At 50.8% G+C, this 22495-nt stretch overlaps 1 protein-coding gene and 2 long non-coding RNA genes across 8 annotated transcripts in view; 1 reads left to right on the top strand and 2 right to left on the bottom strand.

Annotated features, from left to right (window-relative positions):
* Positions 1 to 6496, bottom strand: part of OSGIN1 (oxidative stress induced growth inhibitor 1) — a 335667-nt gene extending 329171 nt beyond the window's left edge. For 5 of the 6 annotated variants that reach the window (XM_039910211.1, XM_039910212.1, XM_039910209.1 and 2 more), the window contains exon 1: positions 6444 to 6496. The gene's annotated coding sequence lies outside the window, so the exon portion shown is untranslated. Of the gene's footprint in view, positions 1 to 2889; positions 2971 to 6443 lie in introns of those variants that run through there. The other variant, XM_039910210.1, reaches the window with a different exon arrangement.
* A 276-nt stretch (positions 6497 to 6772) lies between these two features.
* Positions 6773 to 22495, top strand: part of LOC114806438 — an 82601-nt gene continuing 66878 nt past the window's right edge. The window contains exon 1 of the long non-coding RNA XR_003754473.1: positions 6773 to 6921. This is a non-coding gene — a long non-coding RNA (uncharacterized LOC114806438). The remainder of the gene's footprint in view (positions 6922 to 22495) is intronic.
* LOC120638028 lies at positions 8164 to 9514 on the bottom strand. The gene is made up of 2 exons (XR_005659481.1): positions 9303 to 9514; positions 8164 to 8318 (listed from the first exon to the last, which is right to left on the bottom strand). It is a non-coding gene; the product is annotated as an uncharacterized LOC120638028 (long non-coding RNA).

Raw genomic sequence — 22495 nt, 5'->3', positions numbered from 1 at the left:
AGTGGTAAAGAGAGGGAAAAAGGACAAAGATATCCTTATGCTAAATAGGTAAACAATTGTAAAGAAAAGAGAAGCCCACTGTAACAGAACGCTGCTGCTTCCTTAAAACCTCAGGGACAAATATCCACAGTTTTTCTTGCACCTAAGGACAACCAGTGAGTTAAGTTTAAAGTAGGGTCAGGCCAGCTAAAATCCAGGGCAGCAATTGTGCACTTGTGAACCACCCCGTTCACTGAAAATTTCTACCGTCAAAAAAGGGATTAGTGTAAGTCTGAATCGATGCAGAGAGAAATCACGCAAAGCAAGGGAGACCTGCATTAATATGTAAAGACCGTCTGTTCCAAGATCCTAGAGATAAATAAACATGCTACAGAGCCAAAAATATTTTCAAATTATTTTGGCCAGATTAATGGGAGAGAGTGAATTTGGTTTTCCAATTTTTCTTTGCCAGTAACTACAAAGAAGATTTTGAAATAAATATTTTCGGTTTCTATCGTATGCCATTTACAGAAATTTTCCCGTCATACAATATTAATAGCAAAACAGATCCACTGTTTAAAAAAACACCAAAAAAACCTAAATCTCGGTGCCTGACTACCTCACTTTAAACATTACTCATACGGTATTTTCATGGCCCAATTCGACTTTCCCTATAGAAATTTCACATAATAGATATTTAAACCACCTGGGTAGTCTGTGTGAATAAGGAGGCATGGTGACTTGAAAAAGAATAAAATCCAAGCCATTTCTTTCAAGGATACTGAAAAGCAGCTAAATGCATTTCAGAATTACAGCAAGCCAGTGAGCAATTAAACTCAACATTTAAAAAATTCTACACAGTTTCATTTATATTATATTCTATGTTAAGGAAAACTGATCATTTAAGAATTAGATAGGCAAAATATGCTAAAGTCATTTAAGTTTAATTTTAAAAAACATTTTCTAGCTGAGACTTGTGCTTCAAGCTATAACTCTAATGAGGCTTAATTTAATCTTTCCTACTGGAATCGGTAAAACTACAACTGGGTACATCTTTCTATTTCTTTTTTTTTATTATTTTCGGTTAACTATTGTTAGAAGTGGTGGCTTTCTGATAATTGGAAAACCTAGATCATTACCCTTTTTACGGCGGCGGGGAGGGGGGGATTCTCTGCTCTAATGTTGTTTTGAAATTGTGCCCTTTCGGGGAGGCGTAATTTTTCACTTCAACTCCCTCGCTGTTCGGTGGCAGTAATACCCAGGGTGAGGCAGCTGCTTTCTTCACCAGAAGAGTTTCGGAGAGAATCAAGTAACTAGCGCATATATTCTTGAAATGCCCTGCGATCCAAGGATTAATTTATCCCACCTGGCCTTCCCTGCCCTCCCTCCACCCCGAAAGCGGAGGCAAATGAGAGCAGTTGGAGCAGCTAGAACCCCAGCACCTCTCCCAAGCAAAATTAAGCACTGCTGAGATCCTCTACGATGAATAACCAAGTTCATTCTAATGCTCTCTGATCCACGTGAATCCTGAAATTTTCGATTTCTATACTTGTGAAATTCTTTGAAAAGACCCAAATCTTAAAAAGCAAAGATAACCACTCACGCATTTCTGCTGCAAGAAGTCAAAATACTAAATTCTTTGGTTTTTAAGATTTACATCGAGGAAATGTAATGCTGATTTTTTGATCTCTCTCCTCCTGGTTAATGATGGACCACCCAACAGGCCTAAGCTTCCCTCTAATGATCCAGGATAACCTTCTCCTGCAGGAAGATAGTCGGGCCCCTCTTGAACCTACTGATATTTTCCAGTCTGCACAACTTCCTACTTTAACAAGTTCCACGTTCACCGACAGCTGGGAGAAATACTTCCTATAGCTTTATTTTGAACCTACTCCCTTCCAGCTTCTACCTATTACCTTCATCCTACTGTGGGATTTGAGGAACAATACTTCCATGTTTGCCCCATCCATACCCTCCACTGTAAACTTTAATCACGTCCCCTTTGGACTCCAGACCGGAGTCCCAATCACCTTTGCCTACCCAACCCCCAAATCATCTTATTTGCACTTCTCTGCACCTTGGCCAGCTTTAAGATGTAGCAAATGTAACTGCATACAATACTCGTTCACACCTACCGTAACAATTACATTAATTATGGTATTTGGTAAGCCCTTACTATGTGCCAAGCACCGTTCTAAGCACTGGGGTAGATAAGAGGTAATCGGGTTATCCCACGTGGGGCTCGCAGTCTGAATCCCCATTTTTACAGAGGAGGTAACTGAGGCACAGAGAAGTGACTTGCCCAAAGTCACAGATCTGACAAGTGGCAGAGCCGGGATTAGAAACCATGACCCCATGACTCCCAGGCCCCGGCTCTCTCCACTAAGCCACAATGCTTTTAAACGGTTGAAAATGGTTTGTTGCAATCCCTTTCCTAATGCAGCCCAGCATCCGATAAGCCTTTTAAGCTTCCACTGCACGTTGGACGGATGATTTGTAGCTCCTTTCCCCGGCTTAATTATTTCCACCTGCTAAAGGCCCCTACCTCTCCCCATTCTGATTGCAGCTTCTCCTCTTTCATCTACTAGGCAAGACACCTGTCCCCACCTCACACCCACCTGTTATTAGACCCCTCTTTTTCCCTCCCCCTGTTGGGCCCCCTTTCTTTTCTTTCAAACTGGGCCCAGTTTATATTCTTCACCCCATCCAAGGAAGCCTCCCCACCTGCAACTCACGACTCTCTTACCACTGTCATCGTGGTACGCCCGGCTCTCCTCACTTAGCGTGTCCTCGCCTCTCTTCTCTCCCAAATCCCACCCATTCCCTTCCTTCAAAACTCTCCTATAAACCCACCTCCCGCATAAAGTCTTCCCAGAATAACTTCTTCACCGTTCTGGTGTTGCCACTCACCTCAGCTGCTTATGTATGCAGTCCAGTTATCCATACTTTCGGGCTTTTAACGAACTGCTGGTCCTTGTCTTTCTATCTGTTGGCTTCCTCTAGTTGATGGCAATTGAGGGGAGAGACCATGTCTTGTTCTTTTTAATTCCCTTTAGTCCCAACCCCCTTCCCCCCTCAGGGTCGCACGGGGGAGTTTCCAGTACTCTACCAGTCTAGGTTATGGGAGGGAGAGTCCAACAGAGGCCTATCCATTCCATTCCTAGCTTGGCCAGTGGCTAGCGTGGAAGGCAATCTGCTACAAGTCAAGACTCACCCGTGCTGGGCAGCGGCGGCACGGCAGAGTCGAGGGCGGAGACGCGAGTTTACCGCGCGGAAGGCGGCGATGGTGAACCACCTCCGTATCTCCACTAAGAAAATTCTACGGATCCACTACCGGAACGATGGCAGATGGAGAGCGGGGCGCTCTGGGAGAGACGCGTCCGCGGTGCGGCTATGGGTCGGAAACGACTCGACGGCAGAAGACGGGTCCTGAGTACAGCGTTCTGCACACCACCATCCTTCAGGGTCAGAGATGTCACTATTGATGGGGATACTCCATCACTGTGCACAAATATGGCCAGTGAGTCCTGTTTGACTATCCCTTCTACGGTGTCTACGTGTAAAAACAAAAAATCTTGCCTTCCTGGACTGTTCCCCTCTGTGCCTTATATTAGTTTCATTTCTCTATCTTTGTGTTACAGTCTTCTAAAGTCTTTCAAAGAGTCATCCCCTTTCTAATCACTTTCCCCAAGCTGATATGTTCTCAGCTGCCTTCTTTCAACTGCCCAGAGTTATACTCCGTCATTTAAGGTTTGGCTTCACTGCGTCCTCGAAACATTTCTGATGCCCTCCTTGTTTGGGGTTTCCCTGTTGAGCAGCTATACGGGTACGCTGCTGTCACCTATTTTCGTCACACGTCCCATATAGGAAACTGGGCCCTATAGTTGCTCTGCAGACTGGGAGTTTGCTCTGAATCTTGAAGCTAAGGTAATGGCTTTCACCAGGACCGATGGGGTAAAAATAGGTCCGGGCTCATTCGACTGAGTTTAGGCAACGAAGCTCAAGGACGTAAGAAGGAATTTGGAGGCCAGCATCTCAGTCCTCTGGGATACTCTTATAACTCAACAGACAAAGAGCCTCATCCAAATCACTCAAACCTCTAACCCTATACTCTGATGACTGCGCTTTGGAAGAACACATCCATAAAGACATACAGATTACGAACCCCGTTTCAGAATCAGGAAAGTGCTAAGAGCTGACGATTAGCCTGAAAATGGCCGAGGATACGCATCATACCGCATCAAAGATTTCAATCAGTGATCTAGATTTGAATACCGTTTCTGAGTTTTGCCACTCTTCTAGCAAATTACCCAATGGTTAAAAAAAAATAGACAAAGGAGATTGAAAACTAGTTCGCTCAGTTCCTTCATAATACGTATCCTCACTAAGCGTTCTGTATAGAACACCGTTAGGGAACGGGGGAGATTCATTCATTCAGACACGTGTCTATCGGGATAGAACGCGATGCCGTGTGAGAAGAAACGGTTGGGTAGAAGCACTATAGGACGGGGTCATTTTAACGAGGGGGTTTGCCAGGAATAGAAGCTCCATACCGTAGCGTGGTGTACTCAATATACTTTGAGTATATTGCTCGGAGGAGATGCCCCATAGATGCTGATATCGACCACGGAGACCCCATCAACGCACCCCGCTTTAGCCAAAGTTCCAAAATTCTTCCATTTCCCTAGATGCCCCTTACGATTGATCGGTTCAGCTACTTTTCTTCACCTTCTTCCTAGTTCTCCCATCGCACTCAAACGGCTCTCCCATTCCCTCTCCTCCCCACCCTACATCGTCTTGTTCCCCGTCACGGATTCCTTCTTCTATCCAACGAGCGCAAAAGACTGTAAATCTATTTTAATCATCATCCCTATCTTAACCTCCCTCTCTCACGCCCTTCTGGTAATTCTTTGCGATATCATCATCGTCAGTGGTGTTTACTGAGTATTTACCACGTGCAGAGCACTATACTAAAAACTTGGAGGGGTACAAGAGAGTTGGCAGACACGTTCCCTGCCCACGAGGAGCTTAGAGCCTTGAAGAGGAGTCGGACATCGATAGGGCCACGCCCTCCCTCACCTCCGCCAAACTAACTCTCTTCCCCTCTTCAAAGCCCTACTGAGAGCTCACCTCCTCCAAGAGGCCTTCCCAGACTGAGCTTCCCCCTTTCCCTCTGCTCCCTCTCTGCCCCCCCTTCACCTCCCCTCGGCTAAGCCCCCTTTCCCTCTGCTCCTCCCCCTCCCCTCAGCACTGTGCTCCTTTGTATATATTTTTATTACCCTTTTGATTTTGTTAACGAGGTGGACATCCCCTTGATTCTATTCATCGCGATTTAGTCGTCTTGTTTTTGTCCCCGATTAGACCGCGAGCCCGTCGATGGGCAGGGATCGTCTCTATCTGTTGCCGAATTGTCCATTCCAAGCGCTCAGTACAGTGCTCTGCACATAGTGAGCGCTCAATAAATACTATCGAATGTATAATCAGAGTAACGTCGAGGCCGACACCTCCACAACCTTACGTCTCTGTCTCTCTACTGGCACTCCCTCTTCGGTGTCACCGACCCCGGCGCTTCGCTCAGCTTGACGCGGGAGTCGGACCGCTCTCCTCGGAGGCCCGTACCTCCGCTGCCAGCTCGCCGGACCTGCTGCAACACGTTAGGCTGGGGCTAAAGGCCTATTTTTCCAACCCGCCTGGCCCCCTGACAAAAGGAGATTATTCTCTTTGACCCCTACCGCTCTTTCGGACACCGAGCAGACCGTGAGCCCGTCACTGGGCAGGGATGATAATGTCGCTATCGGTTAAGCGCTTACTCTGTGCAGAGCACTGTTCTAAGCGCTGGGGGAGATACAGGGTCATCGGGTCGTCCCACGGGAGGTTCACGGCCTTCCTCCCCATTTTCCAGACGAGGTGACCGAGGCCCCGAGAAGCGAAGTGACTCGCCCTCAGTCACACAGTTGACGAGTGGCAGAGCCGGGATTCGAACCCGTGACCTCGGCCTCCCAAGCCCGGGCTCTTTCCACTGAGCCACGCTGGATAATAATAATGATAATAATGTTGGTATTTGTTTAGCGCTTACTCTGTGCAGAGCACTGTTCTAAGCGCTGGGGGAGATACCGGGTCACCGGGTCGTCCCACGGGAGGCTCACGGTCTTCATCCCCGTTTTACAGATGAGGGAACTGAGGCCCAGAGAAGCGAAGTGACTCGCCCACAGTCGCACAGCTGCCGAGGGGCAGAGCCGGGATTCGAACCACCAACACGACGGCTGAAGGGGAACGACCCCAGGAACCCAGCCCGACGCCGAAAAGGATTCGGAAATACCCAAAGGCTCGTTGGGGTGAAATCCCCAGGCGGAGGGGAGGACGGGACTCCTGGGTCCCCCCGAAGCCCGGGAGAAGAGGCGGGGGGGGGTGGGGAGGACGACGACGGAGGCCCCCCGGGGGCTCGTCGCCCCTCGGAAAAGTACCTGGCGGCGGCCAGCTCCCCTCTCTCGGCCCGGCCGGAGGGCGGCCCCGGGCCTCCTCCCCGAGCGAGCGAGCGAGGCCGCGCCTCCGCGGCGCCTGCTGGGAAATGGCGTTCCCGCCTTCGGGCCCTCGGCCCCGGCCCCGGCCGCGCCCCGCCGAGCGGGACTCCGTTTCCCAGAGGGCCGCGCGGGGGCCCGACCCGAGCCAGGCATGCCGGGAGCTGTGGTTCGGCGCCCAGGAGGGCGGGGGCGGGGGCGGGAGGCGGAGCCGGCCCGCGGCCCCATAGGCTAGCGCCGCGCCCGGGGGGCGGGGCCTCCGCGCGCCCGGCCGAGCCGCGGAGCTGTTCGGCTCTCCGGGTGCTGAGTCCGAGCCCGTCGCCCCCGGAGCCGGAGGATGGGAGCCGAGCGAGCGGCGCGGCGCTGAGCGGCCAGGCGAGGGTGCAGCCCGTCCGCCTCCCCTCCCCACCCGCCAGTCCGCGAGGTGAGCCTCCCCGCCCCGGCTCCGGCTTCAGCCGAGCGGACTCCCCCGGGACGAGGGGAAAGTGCGCTCGGACCGCCTGCCTAGAAATTCGCCTTTGGCCCCCCCACCCGCCGATCTAAGAGGCGTGGGGAAGGGGGGCCGGGACAGAGCTGGGGTGCGCGGGAAGGCAGAGCCCGCCGCCGCCAGCGGGTCCCTCGCTCGAGGCTGAACCGGGTTGGGGGGGGGGGGGGTCTCCGATCGTGCGTGTGTGTGTCTGGGAAGGGAGTCGCCCCCCACGGCGGTGCAGCGCCCCTCCGCTCCCCTGCTGCAGCGGGGGGCCCGATCCCCACCCCCCTCCTCTCGAATTCCTTCTCGCCTGGGTGGCTCTCTCTTCCCCGCTTGGGGTGTGCGGGTCCCACGAATAGGTGGCCGGGAGGGAGAGAGAAGGGGGCGGGAGGCGTTAGGAGGCCAAACCGCGATGAATTCATTTTGGAGCAGACCGTCGGCTCAATGCTTTTGACTTTCCCGGGGTGGGGGGCAGGAAAAAAAAAAAACAACCCCTCTCCCACCTCCCCAGATGATGAAGGGCGTGGGCGCCTTCCAGGGCGCTGTTGAAATAGGGCTGGCTCCTTTCCGAGAGGGGCCGGGAGGTGGGGGTTATTGGGGGGTGGGGGGGCACGGATCTCCAGATCGTGTGCTTCCACCCCGTCCGGACGTGATAGGTGTGATAGGCTGAGGCTCTCCGCTTGTTCCCCCTGTGCCCGGGCATCATGGTTGCTCTGCTGCATTTCAGGCACCGAGCGCAAGAAACACCGCTCGCGGGGAAACTCGCTGAAACTGCTTATCTTGGGCGTGGAGGATGAAGTTAAATCATAAAGCGTGCCTTGAGCGAGGCAGAGGGAGACAAAAGCGCCCAGACGTTTCCCCTCCAGCCTCCCGCGGAAGATGAAAAACTGGAGAAGATGCTTAGGCTTCGAGAAAGGCATCAGAGGCGATCCGATTAACCCACTGACATATGGCCTCAACTCTTCTCCGTCTCTCTTAGGCTACGACCGAAGGGCCATTGTATTTGATTACGGTATCGGGAGAGGTAAATCTAATTCTGAGAGGTTTTAGAAACGCGTGGGGGAGAGGAGTGGGGGAGAAAGTATCGATTTTCTGTAGTGTGTGCGCAGATGGAACGAAGTCACCCCTAAATGTAGGGTGACCGAAGCTAGGAACGAATTGTTGCCCAACTGGATTAGAGAAACCCGGAAAGGCACATCAGAGATATCTTCTTTATTAAAGGCGGCAGATTATTTCACATTAGGAACAGTGTTCTTGCTGGGCTCCTTTCCCCCTTTCTCCTGTTGTCAGCCATGTTTGATCCAATTAGGGCTTTTTAAAAATGTTTATCTTCCTATATTTCTGTCGTCTCGCTTATCGTCCGCATGGAGGGAGAGAGAGAGAGAGAGAGAGAGAGAAAGATTTTTTACTTCACTGTGCGTGAGTTTAAAGATCCAGTCAGCACACAATGGTAGAGTGAACTCACCTTTCAAGCTCAGTGCAACGAATTGAGGAGATTGTTTAAGTGGGCTCCTTCACCGGAATCAAACCGAAATCAATTAGATGGCTATCGGAACGATTCGTATTAAAATGGATGATGCTATTTACTTTTGGGGGGGGATTTTCCTCTCTCATGTGGTTCGGTGTGTTCTGAACAATGGCTCGGATTCCTGAGATCTGTAGCTCGACCACCGTACGATGGTGAGGTATGTGTGCTTGTCAAAAAGAAAAAAAAAAGCTGAAAACCCCGAGTCTTCTTGGTGACCATCTCGAACTTAATAAATTGACAAGATTTGAATCATCAGGGAATTTTCCCGGAGTGTCCGCTTAATCCAGGCAGACCCGGTGGCGTTCAAACCGCCGTTAAAAATGGTACGCGACCCCCCCCTCCCCAAACCTCACCCGCCCCCTTCCCGCTAAAATATCATCCCGCACACTCTTCCTGACATCTCCCCAGAGTCATAAACTTCTCCCAGCACTAACAGGACCGCGCTAGGGCCCGACCTCAGCCGTGGATGGTGGTGAAGCCAGTCCACCGAATTATCTCTAACTGCGGGTTCTTTAAAGGGAGGAGGTGGCGAAGACGATCTTATCCTGGTGGGAGAGAAGTGAGATCCGAGGGGAGCGGGCAGCGGGGACTGGGGGCTCGGGAACGGAATTCCCAAGGAGAGATCGGTGACAGTCAGGGGATAAGCAACGGAGGACGCCTCTGCCGGCTTTTTAGATGAGAGCCGCACTGCCGCCGAGCGAACGGTTGAGCGGAATCGGGCCGGCAAGGCGTTTCCCCTCCTTCTGGCGCGCCCCTTCCCCGGAGAGAATCGAAAGAGTGAGTGAAAAGTGGGTCGAAAACGGAATACCTGCGAAGGTGCGTCTGAAAGTAGGTTCGGGAGCATCTGCGGTGACCTCTGCTGGTTGGGAATTCGACACAAACCCATCAAATGGCAAACAGGGCTCCAGGAAAAAAATAGCGGTCCGCGGTCACAATACACATTCTAGCCGACTGCTCGTTATCCAGCCCTCATCCGCCCCTCCCTCTGCCTTCTGGCCATTTCGCAGCTCGTTAGTACTTCTGGCGGACCGTCAAAGGGGGATTTTGCTCCTTGGGAACGGGTACGAGGTGTGGAGGGGGAGGAGATTGAAACCGGTCACTGACACGAGGGGTAGCTAAGAATACTAATAATGACGTTGGTATTTGTTAAGCGCTTACTCTGTGCGGAGCCCTGTTCTAAGCGCTGGGGTAGACGCAGGGTCATCAGGTTGGCCCCCGTGAGGCTCACGGTCTTCTTCACCCCCATTTTTCAGATGAGGTCACCGAGGCCCGGAGAATAATAATGTTAATAATAATGTTGGCATTTGTTAAGCGCTTACTATGTGCCGAGCACTGTTCTAAGCGCTGGGGTAGACACAGGGGAATCAGGTTGTCCCACGTGGGGCTCACAGTCTTCATCCTCATTTTACAGATGAGGTAACTGAGGCACAGAGAAGTTAAGTGACTTGCCCACAGTCACCCAGCTGCCAAGGGGCAGAGCCGGGATTCGAACCCATGACCTCTGGCTCCCCGGCCCGGGCTCTTTCCACCGAGCCACGCTGCTTATTATCTGTGCGCTTCAGTTATCCATCCTACTCCGAAAGCCTGTTGCCGCAGATAATTAATAGCTGCCTCTGTTGCAAACGGAGTGATCTAATGGGGGGGGGCGTCGGGGGGGAAGGCAACACAAAAAAATCTCACTAATAATAATAATACTAATGTCGGAATTTGTTAAGCGCTTACTAGGTGCAGAGCACTGTTCTAAGCGCTGGGGGAATACGAGGTGATCGGGTTGTCCCCCGCGAGGCTCAGTCTTAATCCCCATTTTACAGATGAGGGAACTGAGGCCCAGAGAAATAAATAAATAAATATTGCTATTTGTTAAGTGCTTACTATGTGCAAAACGCTGTTCTATGCGCTGGGGGAATACAAGGTGATCGGGTTGTCCCGGGCGAGGCTCACAGTCTTAATCCCCATTTTACAGAGGAGGGAACTGAGGCCCAGAGAAGCGAAGTGACTTGCCCACCGTCACACACCTGACAAGTAGCAGAGCCGGGATTCGAACCCGTGACCTCTGGCTCCCAAGCCCGGGCTTTTTCCACTGAGCCATGGCTCCCAAGCCCGCGCTTTTTCCACCGAGCCACGCTGCTTCTGGACTGGAGCCAGAAAAAACTGCATTTTAGAGCGGCCAGTTCATTCATTCATTCATTCAGTAGTATTTATTGAGCTCTTACTATGTGCAGGGCACTTGTACTAAGCCCTTGGCACGTACAGTTCGGCAACAGATACTCGGCCAGTGACTTGTCCGGGGATAGTAGATGAATCCCTTAGCCCCTTAGCACTTCTTGGAAAGGTGGTATCTTTGCTGTCTTTGGAGGGATGTGATAAATGAGATCAATAAGGACGCATAGATATTCTGCCTCGTGGCCACTGGTCGGAGTGGAAATGGAGGAGAGGGTGTGAATTGTTCAGCACAACCCACCACGGGGAAAAAAAAAAAAAACAGGCTCAAATTCACATCCCACTGACAGTGGGGAAAATTTAATCAAAAACCGTATGTGAATAGGCGGCCCGAGGCATGAGCCTCTCAATAGCTCAAGAGGTTGCCTCATTGTTTGGTTACACCTGGGTATCTGAGCCGCTTTATTCAGCCTTAACCCCCAGCGGGAAAGGGAACTAGGAAAAGGTGCCCCGAAAATGACCAGGTTCGCTAGAGGGCCGTGATGGGTGGATCCGCGGCTAGCAGGGCCAAACTGAACAAGACCGAAAACCTACCACAGCCTAAAGAAACAATCGCTTCCGAGAACATCACGACCCTATGGGACTGCGAAGGGCGAGGGGCCGGTAATAAAAAGAACACTTGTTGCACGCGAGCTAGCCAGATGCGGAGTCGACGTTGCCCCACCGAGCATAACAAGGTTTCCTGATGAAAGGTATCTCGCGGAAATAAGTGCCGATTCCTTCTCTGCATGAAGGCTCCCAGGTGTGTACGGTTGGCAGTCAGACCATCACTTGCCTCAAACCTTCCTAATCTGCCATTCCATCGTAAATTCCTTAAAGGCAGGGGCCTGGTCTTTTATTTTTAATGCCTGCTCCTAAGCCCAAGGACAGTGCTCTGCTCAGAGCAGGTGCTCAATAAATACTGCTGCTGCTGCTGCTAAAGCCGCCCAGAGGGATTAGTGAGCATCTAACAACCCTCAACTTACCTCTCAAGCGGAAGTTCTTGTGCCATAATTATGTATGCCTGTGTCCCCCCCCCCCCCTTGATTAACACTAATGAGGGGGAAAGAAAAAAATAGATTCTCTAGGTTGTGGACAGACTCATCGCGGAAATACCACTCTCTTATCAGATGATTCTTAGGGAAGATTAAAATGCGCCCGTGGGCGGTGATGCTGAAACGAGGAGAAAAGACATGGTACGACCTGAGATTGGGAAATTAAATAGCCTTTCAGGGTCCAGGTGTAGAATATACTAAACAGCTCGCGATCACCAACGTAGCTTTTCCTTGACCGAATAGGAGAGAGGCATCTTGGATGCGCCCAAGACTCAGTTAGTGGCACCTTATTCATCGTATCATTCATTGTCCGACGGTGAGACCTGAAGGAAGTTCGTTTCGCTGTAGCAACGTGTGGTAGCGAGTACTAGTCCGATCGTCACCTCAAAGATTCTAAATTTTCATTAGTGGAACAACTCACGCAATCGCAAAGTGGCGTCCAAACTACCCAGAAGAGCCGAGGTCAGTCGCACCCAAGGAACTCGGCAGAGGCAGCGCGTAACCCTAACCCTTTGAGAACAAGAATCTTTTCCTCCTCCTACCAGTGTGATCAGTGACTCTTCTGGGCAACCTTCGAGACAACGGGTTCTCCCAGGAGAAAACGGCCTCGTTGGTTTGCTGACTCCGAGACGAGGAGCGGACGGAGCCCGGGCCTAGAACGTCATGGGTTCTAATTCCCGCTCCGCCACCTGTCTCCCTTGTGACCTAGGACAAGCCACTTCCCTTCTCTGTGCCTCAGTTATCTCATCTGTCAAATGGGAAGTGAGACCGGGAGCCTCACATGGGAAAGGGACTGTGTCCAACCCGATTTGCCTGTATCCACCCCCGTGCTTAGTACGGTGCCTGGCACCTGGTAAATGCTTAAGAGATACCGTAATGATCATTACTCTTAGCCTCATAACCCATGCAGAAGGGATGCTTACTGAAGCTTACATCATTTAAGCTTGGCAACCCAGCACTTGTCCGGTTAGGCCTTTCGAACGGAAAAGGTGTTGGGATGCCAAGATTGAAGAGATCCAAGGCTCTGCAGAGTGACACCAGACAAACGAATTCTAGGCACCCCTGGAGAGCGGGAGTGGGCCCACCCCAGCCCCACCGAAGATAGGAGATGGCTCCGCCCTCATCGGAGGGAGAAGAAACCTTAAGGAAGTCCCCTTACCGCCCAGCAGGACGCCGCTCTGCTCGCCTACCAACGGGGGAAGATGCAGCCCTCGCTGAGGCCTCTGCTGCAGCGAGAGCTGTGAAGGACGGCAGAGCTCCCGAATCTGCCGGTAAACCAAATCGAGAAGGTTAGGGTTCGCCCTTTGGGAGGCTCAAATAGGGAACGAGGCACCAGCTTGGCGTCATCCTGACGGGGACCTGTTGAAGCCACCTTCTTCCTCCTGCATCTTAGCACGCACCTCTCCACTCCTCATAAACCTTCACTGCCTTCCCATTTCCCTCTGCATCAAACAAAAATCCTCACAAGTGGCTTCAACGCTCTCCCCCGACTCTCCCCATCTTACTTTTTTTTTTTCCAGCTCCCTTCCACCACTGCTCAGCAGCTCACTTCTTTGTTCCTCTCAAACTAACCTTCTAAGTGTACCACGCTCTTGACTCTCCCGCCTCCGTCCCCTCCCTCACGCCTTTTCTCCGCCTGGGAAGAGCCTTCCCAGTCGTAATCCAGGAGGCCGCAGCTCTCCCCGTGAGCCGAGCGCTTCCCCAAATCCTGCTCTTCCAAGAAGCCTCCTGGAGTCTTCGAGTAGTCTCAGCCCAGCGACAACCTCCACCTCCTACCTATTACTTCTCGTCCTCCTTCAGCGTGTGTGTGTTCGGTCAGTTGTACAGTTAACTACTCTGATTATTTGCAAATCTTTCTATGTGTATCACCCCGGTAGAACGTAAGCTCGCGGTGAGCAGGCGATACGCCTGTGTTGTACTTTCCGGGGTGCTTAGTACAGAGCGCTGCACCCAATAGGACCTCAGTAAATGCCACTGCTACGGTGACCGCGGTTCGTAAATAATTTGTCTGTCTCCCCGTTACGTTTGCGGCCCTTTGAAAGCAGGCACAGTGCCTTCTGCTTCCCGTCTTATCTCCCGAGGATTCTGCCCACGGTAGTAGCTCAGTAAATACCCCCGATTGATCAATATTCGGTCCAAACCGAAGGAACCTAAGGCAGCTGTAGTGTCCTACCTTCTTTATGAACGTGAGACTTAGCTCCACCGCGGACATCTCCCATATGATTTTTAGAGCAGTCCCGAAGGGATACCCTGCGAGCTGTTCTCTGGTAAGCTGAAAGAGAGGAGCCATAGGCAGGATAGATGGAAGAAATGATTTAAAGACACAATGAAGCAAAAAATCAGTCCCACCGCTGTCACCTACGTGCAATACTTAACATCAAGTAGCAAGTCAGGGTCATGAACAACGAGGTCTTGGAACCACCAGCATCAAAGGAATATTTGTCACATCACACCTTGCCGGGCAGGGCATTTGATGAGAATGGCTGACGGCAAGATGTCCAGACGATTGCTTTACGGTGAGCTGGAAGGGACTAATCATAGAAAAAGGTTGGTGGGGAGGGAGAAAAACACTTTAAAGACACAGTGAAGCAAAACCTCAAACTGCTCTAGCATAGCAATGAACAGCTGGGAGAAAGCAACAGAAGGCAGATCTGTTTGTTTTTCGGATGTCCAACATGGGGTAAGTGTCTCGAAGCAGAGGCTGTGGGAAGATCGTGCCGCCGAGGAGGAGAAAGGAAAAGAACATATTAAGCGGTGTGAGAAACAAAGGCAATAATGCAGCCAAGTGTTATCTTTACGTGGACACGACATGGAAGGGATTGTCAGTCACGCATTGAATTGATCAGACACAGGCATGGGTAAAAGCTTAGCAGCAAGAGCGATCTTGTAATTCAAGTGAGTGGCATTTACGGGAGGCTTACTGTGCGCAGAATACGGCACTAATAATAATGTTGGTATTTGTTTAGCGCTCACTATGTGCCGAGCACTGTTCTAAGCGCTGGGGGAGATACAGGATAATCAGGTTGTCCCACGTGAGGCTCACAGTCTTAATCCCCACTTTACAGATGAGATAACAGGCACAGAGAAGTGAAGTGACATGCCCACGGTCAGACAGCTGACAAGTGGCAGAGCCAGGATTCAAAGCCATGACCTCTGACTCCCAAGCCCGGGCTCTTTCCACTGAGCCACGCAGAGTACAATACGACAGATATCGTCCCTGCTCACAGGCTTAGAGTCTAGAGAAGCAGCGTGGCTCAGTGGAAAGAGCACGGGCTTTGGAGTCCGAGGTCAAGGGTTCGAATCCCGGCTCAGCCACTTAGCTGTGTGACTTTGGGCAAGTCACTTAACTTCTCGGTGCCTCAGTTACCTCATCTGTAAAATGGGGATGAAGACTGTGAGCCCCACGTGGGACAACCTGATTCCCCTGTGTCTACCCCAGCGCTTAGAACAGTGCTCGGCACATAGTAAGCGCTTAACAAATACCAACATTATTATTAGAGTTCTAGTCCCAGTTCCACCACTTGTCTGCTGTGTGACCTTGGGCAGGTCAGTTAACTTCTCTCTGCCCCAGTCACCTCATCTGTAAAAAAAATTCATTCATTGATTTGTATTAAACGCTTACCAGGTGCAGAGCACTGTACTAAGCGCTTGGGAAAGCACAATATAATAATAAAGAGAGGTAATCCCCGCCCACAACGAGTTCACAGTCTAGACGGGGGGGGGGGAGACAGACAGCGTTACAAATAAATAAAATTACAGATATGTACCTAAGTGCTGTGGGGCCGGGAGAGACTTGTTTAGACTGCGAGCCCATCGTTGGGCAGGGATTGTCCCTTTCTGTTGCCGAATTGTACATCCCAAGCGCTTAGTACAGTGCTCTGCACATAGTAAGCGCTCAATAAATACGATTGGATGAATGAGAGGGGGAAGAGCACAGGGAGTGAGGCAGGGCGACTCAGAAGAGAGTGGGAGATGAGGAAAAGTCAGCTCATCCGTAAAATGGGGATTGAGACTGTGAGCCCCACGTGGGACTGGGACTGTGTCTAACCTGATTTGCTTGTATCCACCCCAGCGCTTAGTACAGGGCCTGACACGTAGTAAGCGCTTAACAAATACCATTTTATCCCTCCAGATTGTAAGCTCACTGTGGGCAGGGAATGTCACTGTTTATAGTGGTGAGAATAGCGATGGCAACCGTTAAGCGCTCACTATCCGGGGGCGGACACGAGGTACTTTCCCAAGTGCTTAGTTCAGTGCTCTGTACAGACTAAGCGCTCAATAAATAAGACTGCCTGAACGAACTGAAGTCACAAGCTCCAGGTGCTGTGAGTGGATGCTGTAATCAGAAAGATGGTACTATCCCACCCGCTCCCAAAGATGGTGGTCATCAGCAGGAGCATTAGGGCATGCAAGTGTATTCTGGTTAATAATAATAATGTTGGTATTTGTTAAGCGCTTACTATGTGCAGAGCACTGTTCTGAGCGCTGGGGTAGACACAGGGTAATCAGATTGTCCCACGCGAGGCTCGCAGTCTTCATCCCCACTTTACAGATGAGGTAACTGAGGCCCAGAGAAGTGAAGTGACTTGCCCACAGTCACACAGCTGACGGCTGCGTGTGTGTGCGGAGCCGGGATTCGAACCCATGACCTCTGACTCCCAAGCCCGGGCTCTTTCCACTGAGCCACGCTGTAGGTACATATATCTATTTTTTTTTGAAACGGCAGTGTTTTGCATAACAACAAATTGCAGGACGTTCCGTGGGACACAGTTCCCAAGCGTGAATGAGATGAGAAGCAGCACGGCTTAGGGGAAGAAGCCCGGGCTGGGGAGTCAGAAGTCGCGGGTTCTAGTCCCGGATCCGCCACTTGTCAGCTGGGTGACTTTGGGCAAGTCACTTCACTTCTCTGGGCCTCAGTTCCCTCATCTGAAAAATGGGGAGTAAGACTGGGAGCCCCACGTGGGACAACCTGATTACCTTGTATCCACCCCAGCGCTTAGAACAGTGCCTGGCACATAGTAAGCACTTCACAGATACCAGCATTATTATTATAATATAAACATGTGGAAAACAAGTGTAAATCTATTGATTTAAATAGCACAGCGCTCGTTGTGGGTAGAGAGTGTGTCTGTTCATTGTTGGATTGTACTTTCCCAAGCGCTTAGTACAGTGCTCTGCACACAGTAAGAGCTCAATAAGTGGAATCGAATAAGTGGGATGTGAGTGATCAATATTTTCTTTTAAACAGTATTTGTTAAGCACTACTTTGCCTCAAGCTGATCAGGTACAAGCTAACCAGGTTGGCCGCCGTCCCTGTCCCACACGGCACTCACAGTCTCAATCCCCATTTTGCAGATGAGGTAAATGAGGCCCAGAGAAGTGAAGCGACTTGCGCAAGTTCACACAGCGGGCAAGCAGACTGCCCTCTCCCCCTCCCCTTCTCCACCTCCAGCAGCTACTCTCACAAGCACGCAGCATGGCTCCATGGCAAGAGCCCGGGCTTGGGACTCAGGGGTCAGGGGTTCGAATCCCGACTCTGCCCTTTCTCAGCTGTGTGACTGTGGGCAAGTCACTTCACTCCTCTGGGCCTCAGTTACCTCATCTGTAAAATGGGGATGAAGACTGTGAGCCTCACGTGGGACAACCCGATTACCCCATATCTCCCCCGGCGCTCAGAACGGTGCTCTGCACATAGTAAGCGCTTAACAAATACCAACATTATTATTATCTGTTGCCGCAGCCACTGCCCAGTAGCAGCAGCAGAAATATGTGCTCATAGAAGTGGGCTTCCAGAAGCCCACGTGTCCTCACAATCATAGCGGTGGGGGAAGAATCTGGGGCAGCAAGATCATGCCCTATTAGAACCACACATCCGTGACAGCCGCATTCACCGCCAGGCTGTAAATGCAGTTACAGTGGTCACTCATCAGACCTAAACTCAGCGTGGCTCAGTGACAAGAGCCCGGGCTTGGGAGTCAGAGGTCATGGGTTCCAATCCCCGCCCTGCCCCTGGTCAGCTGTGTGACCGTGGGCCAGTCACTTCACTTCTCTGGGCCTCAGTTACCTCATCTGTAAAATGGGGATTAACTGTGAGCCTCCCGTGGACAACCTGATTGCCCTGTATCTACCCCAGTGCTTAGAACAGTGCTCTGCACTTAGTAAACGCTTAACAAATACCAACATGATTATATTTAGAGAAGCAGCATGGCTCAGTGGCAAGAGCCCGGGCTTGGGAGTCAGAGTTTGAATCCCGGCTCTGCCCCTTGGCAGCTGTGTGACTGAGGGCAAGTCACTTCACTTCTCTGGGCCTCAGTTCCCTCACCTGTAAAACGGGGATAAAGACTGTGAGCCTCACGTGGGATAACCCGATGACCCCCTATCTCCCCCAGCGCTTAGAACAGTGCTCTGCACATAGTAAGCGCTTAACAAATACCAACATTATTATTAAACTCCCTTTCTGACTTCAGAGGGGGCCGTAGGTTGGTAGACATGTTCCCCACTCACGACGAACTTACAGTCCAGAGAGCCAAGTGGCTTTCTAGGTCTTCCTGATCCTGAACCGGGTTCAGCTCAGGGGCAGCCCAACCCAGGCCCACAGTCCTGGGACCTCGGGATGCACAGACCAGGTTGGGCCTGGCCCTCACAGGCTTTTATTCATTCATTCATTCAAACAATAGTATTTATTGAGCGCTTACTATGTGCAGAGCACTGTACTAAGCACTTGGAATGTACAAATCTGTAACAGATAGAGACAGTCCCTGCCCTTTGACGGGCTTACGGTCTAATCGGGGGAGACGGACAGACAAGAACAATAGCAATGAATAGAATCAAGGGGATGAACATCTCATTAAAACAATAGCAAATAAATAGAATCAAGGTGATGTACATCTCATTAACAAAATAAATAGGGTAATGAAAATATATACAGTTGAGCGGCCGAGTACAGTGCTGAGGGGATGGGAAGGGAGAGGGGGAGGAGCAGAGGGAAAGGGGGGAAAAGAGGGTTTAGCTGAGGAGAGGTGAAGGGGGGTAAAGGGGGAGCAGAGGGGGCAGAGGGAAAAGGGGAGCTCAATCTGGGAAGGCCTCTTGGAGGAGGTGAGCTTTAAGTAGGGTTTTGAAGAGGGGAAGAGAATTAGTTTGGCAGAGGTGAGGAGGAGGGCATTCCAGGACCGCGGGAGGACGTGGCTCAGGGTCGACAGCAGGATAGGCGAGAACGGGGGACGGTGAGGAGGTGGGCGGCAGAGGAGCGGAGCGTGCGTGGTGGGCAGTAGAGAGAGAGAAGGGAGGAGAGGTCGGAGGGGGCAAGGCGATGGAGAGCCATGAAGCCTAGAGTGAGAAGTTTCTGTTTTGTGCAGAGGTCGATAGGCAACCACTGGAGGTTTTTAAGAAGGGGAGTGACACGCCCAGAGCGTTTCTGCAGGAAGATGAGCCGGGCAGCGGAGTGAAGAATAGACTGGAGCGGGGAGAGAGAGGAGGAAGGGAGATCAGAGAGAAGGCTGACACAGTAATCTAGCAGGGATATTACGAGAGCTTTTATCATCATCGTCATCAATAGTATTTACTGAATGCTTACTCTATGTGGAGCGCTGTACTAAGCGCTCAGGGGAGTACAATACCGACCTGTCCTTCAGAGCCCAGAAGGAACAACACTTATTCTGAACCCTCCCTCTATATTCTCTCTTTGGACCGAGCGGACCATCGCTGGCTAAGAAGCTGGTGGCTTCCATGGCCCTTGGAGACCAAGTTCTCAACTAATCAATCACGTCTACTGAGTGCTTACCGTGTGCAGAGCCTGGTGCTAGGGAGAGCACAATATGACGGAGTCGGTAGACGCGTTCCCGGCCCACAGCGAGCTCACAGGCAGACGTTAATAAATAAATAAATGATGGACATGGCTCTACGTGCCGCGGGGCTGAGGGAGGGGTGAATAAAGGGGAGCAAATCCCAGTGCGACGGCAATGCAGAAGAGATCGGGAGAAGAGGAAATGAGGGCTTAGTCAGGGAAGGCCTCTTGGAGGAGATGTTTATCTCACGCGTTTATCCGAGAAGCCGTGTGCGGGAGTCATTGTAGGTAAGTTGCCGCTGCGTACCAGATTGGGGGTTCAGCATTCCGGACGTGGTCCAAGCACCGTGGGCTTCTGGGGTGATGTAGTTGCGTTCCAGAGCGGAGCTCTGTATCACTTTTGTATCTGTATCCTGTATCACTTTTTCCGGCTAGAGTTAAGCTCTCGAGTAGTCGCATAGGCAGGCTTGCTAACGGACCTCTACGGAAGGCAGAATTGGGCTCATTACTACTTTAGCACCAGGTGAAATAACTCAATATCATACTGTAAAACTAAGACTTATTTTCTCCTTTTCCTTGCTCGGTATGAGTTAAGCTCTCGAGTAGTCGCATAGGCAGGCTTGCTAACGGACCTCTACGGAAGGCAGAATTGGGCTCATTACTACTTTAGCACCAGGCGAAATAACTCAATATCATACTGTAAAACTAAGACTTATTTTCTCCTTTTCCTTGCTCGGTGAGTATGCTGTTTTCTGCATCCCAGAATGGAGAGCTAAATTGCCTCTTAAACTTTGCCACCTGCTTGCATTCGGCACAGAATGGTACCTCTCATTATCTAGGTCCAATTACATTATTTAAATTTCTTACACAAATGTTTTCCTATATTGCATAAAGTGTTTTGCATAACATTTTCCTTTGCACTGAATGCAATAGGTCAGAACTTCAGTGCTGTATTGAAGTAGGAAAAAAAAAAAACCAAAAAAACCCAAGGAAATGAAGAACAGTCTGGTTGTACAACCTGAGTGATCTATTTTGTCCCTGCAGGAAATATCACAAGAGCGTAGAAGATCTGGAAACATAGCGATGACTTTTAAGCGCTTAATATGTGTCAGGGACTATACTAAGCACTGGGGTAGATAGAAGCTCATCAGGTTGGACACAGTCCATGTCCCACCTGGAGCTCCCAGTCCTTATCCCCATTTTACAGATGAGGTAACTGAGGCCCAGAGAAGTGAAGTGCCTTGCCCAAGGTCCCACAGCAGACCAGTGGCTGAGCTGGGATTAGAACCCAGGTCCTTCTGATTCCCAGGCCCATGCTCTGTCCACTAGGCCGTGGTTAATTTTGGTTTTGAAAAGTTCCTAATAGGAACTAGCAGCGTGGCTTAGTGGAAAGAGCCCAGGCTTGGGAGTCAGAGGTCGTGGATTCTAATCCCGGTTCTGCCACTTGTTAGCTGTGTGACTTTGGGCAAGTCACCTAACTTCTCTGTGCCTCAGTTACCTCGTCTGTAGAATGGGGGATGAAGACCCAGGTGGGACAACCTGATTACCTTGTATCTACCCCAGCGCTTAGAACAGTGCTTGGCACATAGTAAGCGCTCAACAAATACCATCGTTATCCACAATCGACGTTAAAGGAAATAGACCGGGTGTGAGAAGACCACCCCCTGAACTCTCTACCTTTACATTTATGCAGCATTTCCTGATAAGTTTAAAAACTAAAACCCTTAGGTCCCCTGAAATGTTCACCAGTCTTTTCTGTGGACTTTCTATCACTGACGTCCCTGGTGGCCCCAACCATCAGAAGGCTGTAAAAGTACAGAACCATTGCCGTGCGGCATGTTTTCCATTTTGATAAGAGTCTTCCTTCCCTCACGGCATCATTCCTTTCAGACCCTTGGCCTGGGCTGATTTCCGTGGCCGCTGTATTAATGATTGAAAGCGTGTTCCGTGGCAAACACTTTATTTTTCCGTTTTGCTTTCCCGCTGCTTTATCTTCGACATATGACCAATAAACGGAGAAAGTGCTCCTCAAGGGTACGTCTCGGGAAAGGCCTCTTCCCTGTTCACGCTTTTCTTTTCCAGCACTCGATACGGTGCTTTGCGCGCGGTAAAGAGTCCATAAATACTACCGCTACCTGGGCTCTCTGCAAACTCAAAAGCAATCGGAAACTGCCAAACCCAAGGATAATTGTCCTACCTTCGCCCCCAGAGTGGGCTCTCCCATTTCCCGAACCTCTGACTCTTTCAGCAGGTTCCGGCTCCGCTTCACAGCTTCTTCTTCCTGTTTTTACTTCTGGGTCAGTCGGTCTGCCTTACCTGTCCTCGACCGCGAAACCACCTCCCAGAGAAAACTCCTCGGAATACCCCAAAAGAGTGGGAAATTCACTGACATTAAGAAAGAGGGAACTATTGTGAGGCCAAAGGCCCTCTGGCAGGCTGGTAGGAGGTGTGAAAGCATTACGGCTTAATAAAGAGGGAGAGAGGTTATCAGAGCACCAACTTATTCATATAAAGCCCAATCGATGACAATTACTGTATAAAACTGGAAGATTATGCTGCCAGTCCTAAACTGAGGTAGAAAGCTGGGCCTCATAAAGTTGTAACTAAATCCAAGGAGCGACATTAGGGCTAAGACTCAGAATAGGAGCAGTGGTATCTTATGAGGACTGAATAATAATGGTGGTATCTGTTAAGCGCTTACTATGTGCAGAGCACCGTTCTAAGCGCTGGGGTAGATACAGGGTGATCAGGTTGTCCCACGTGGGGCTCACAGTTTGAATCTCCATTTTCCAGATGAGGTAACTGAGGCCCAGAGAAGTGAAGTGACTTGCCCACAGTCGCACAGCTGGCCAAGTGGCAGAGCTGGGATTCGAACCCATGACCTCTGACTCCCAAGCCCGGGCTCTTTCCACTGAGCCACGCTGCTTCTCAAGGTTACATTTAATCGGTCCTCCCAAACATAGA

Source organism: Ornithorhynchus anatinus, chromosome X1 (genome assembly GCF_004115215.2).
Source record: "Ornithorhynchus anatinus isolate Pmale09 chromosome X1, mOrnAna1.pri.v4, whole genome shotgun sequence".
Taxonomy (NCBI): Eukaryota; Metazoa; Chordata; class Mammalia; order Monotremata; family Ornithorhynchidae; genus Ornithorhynchus; species Ornithorhynchus anatinus.
Note: the sequence above shows the minus strand (reverse complement) of the source record. Positions and strands in the feature narration are given on the sequence as shown.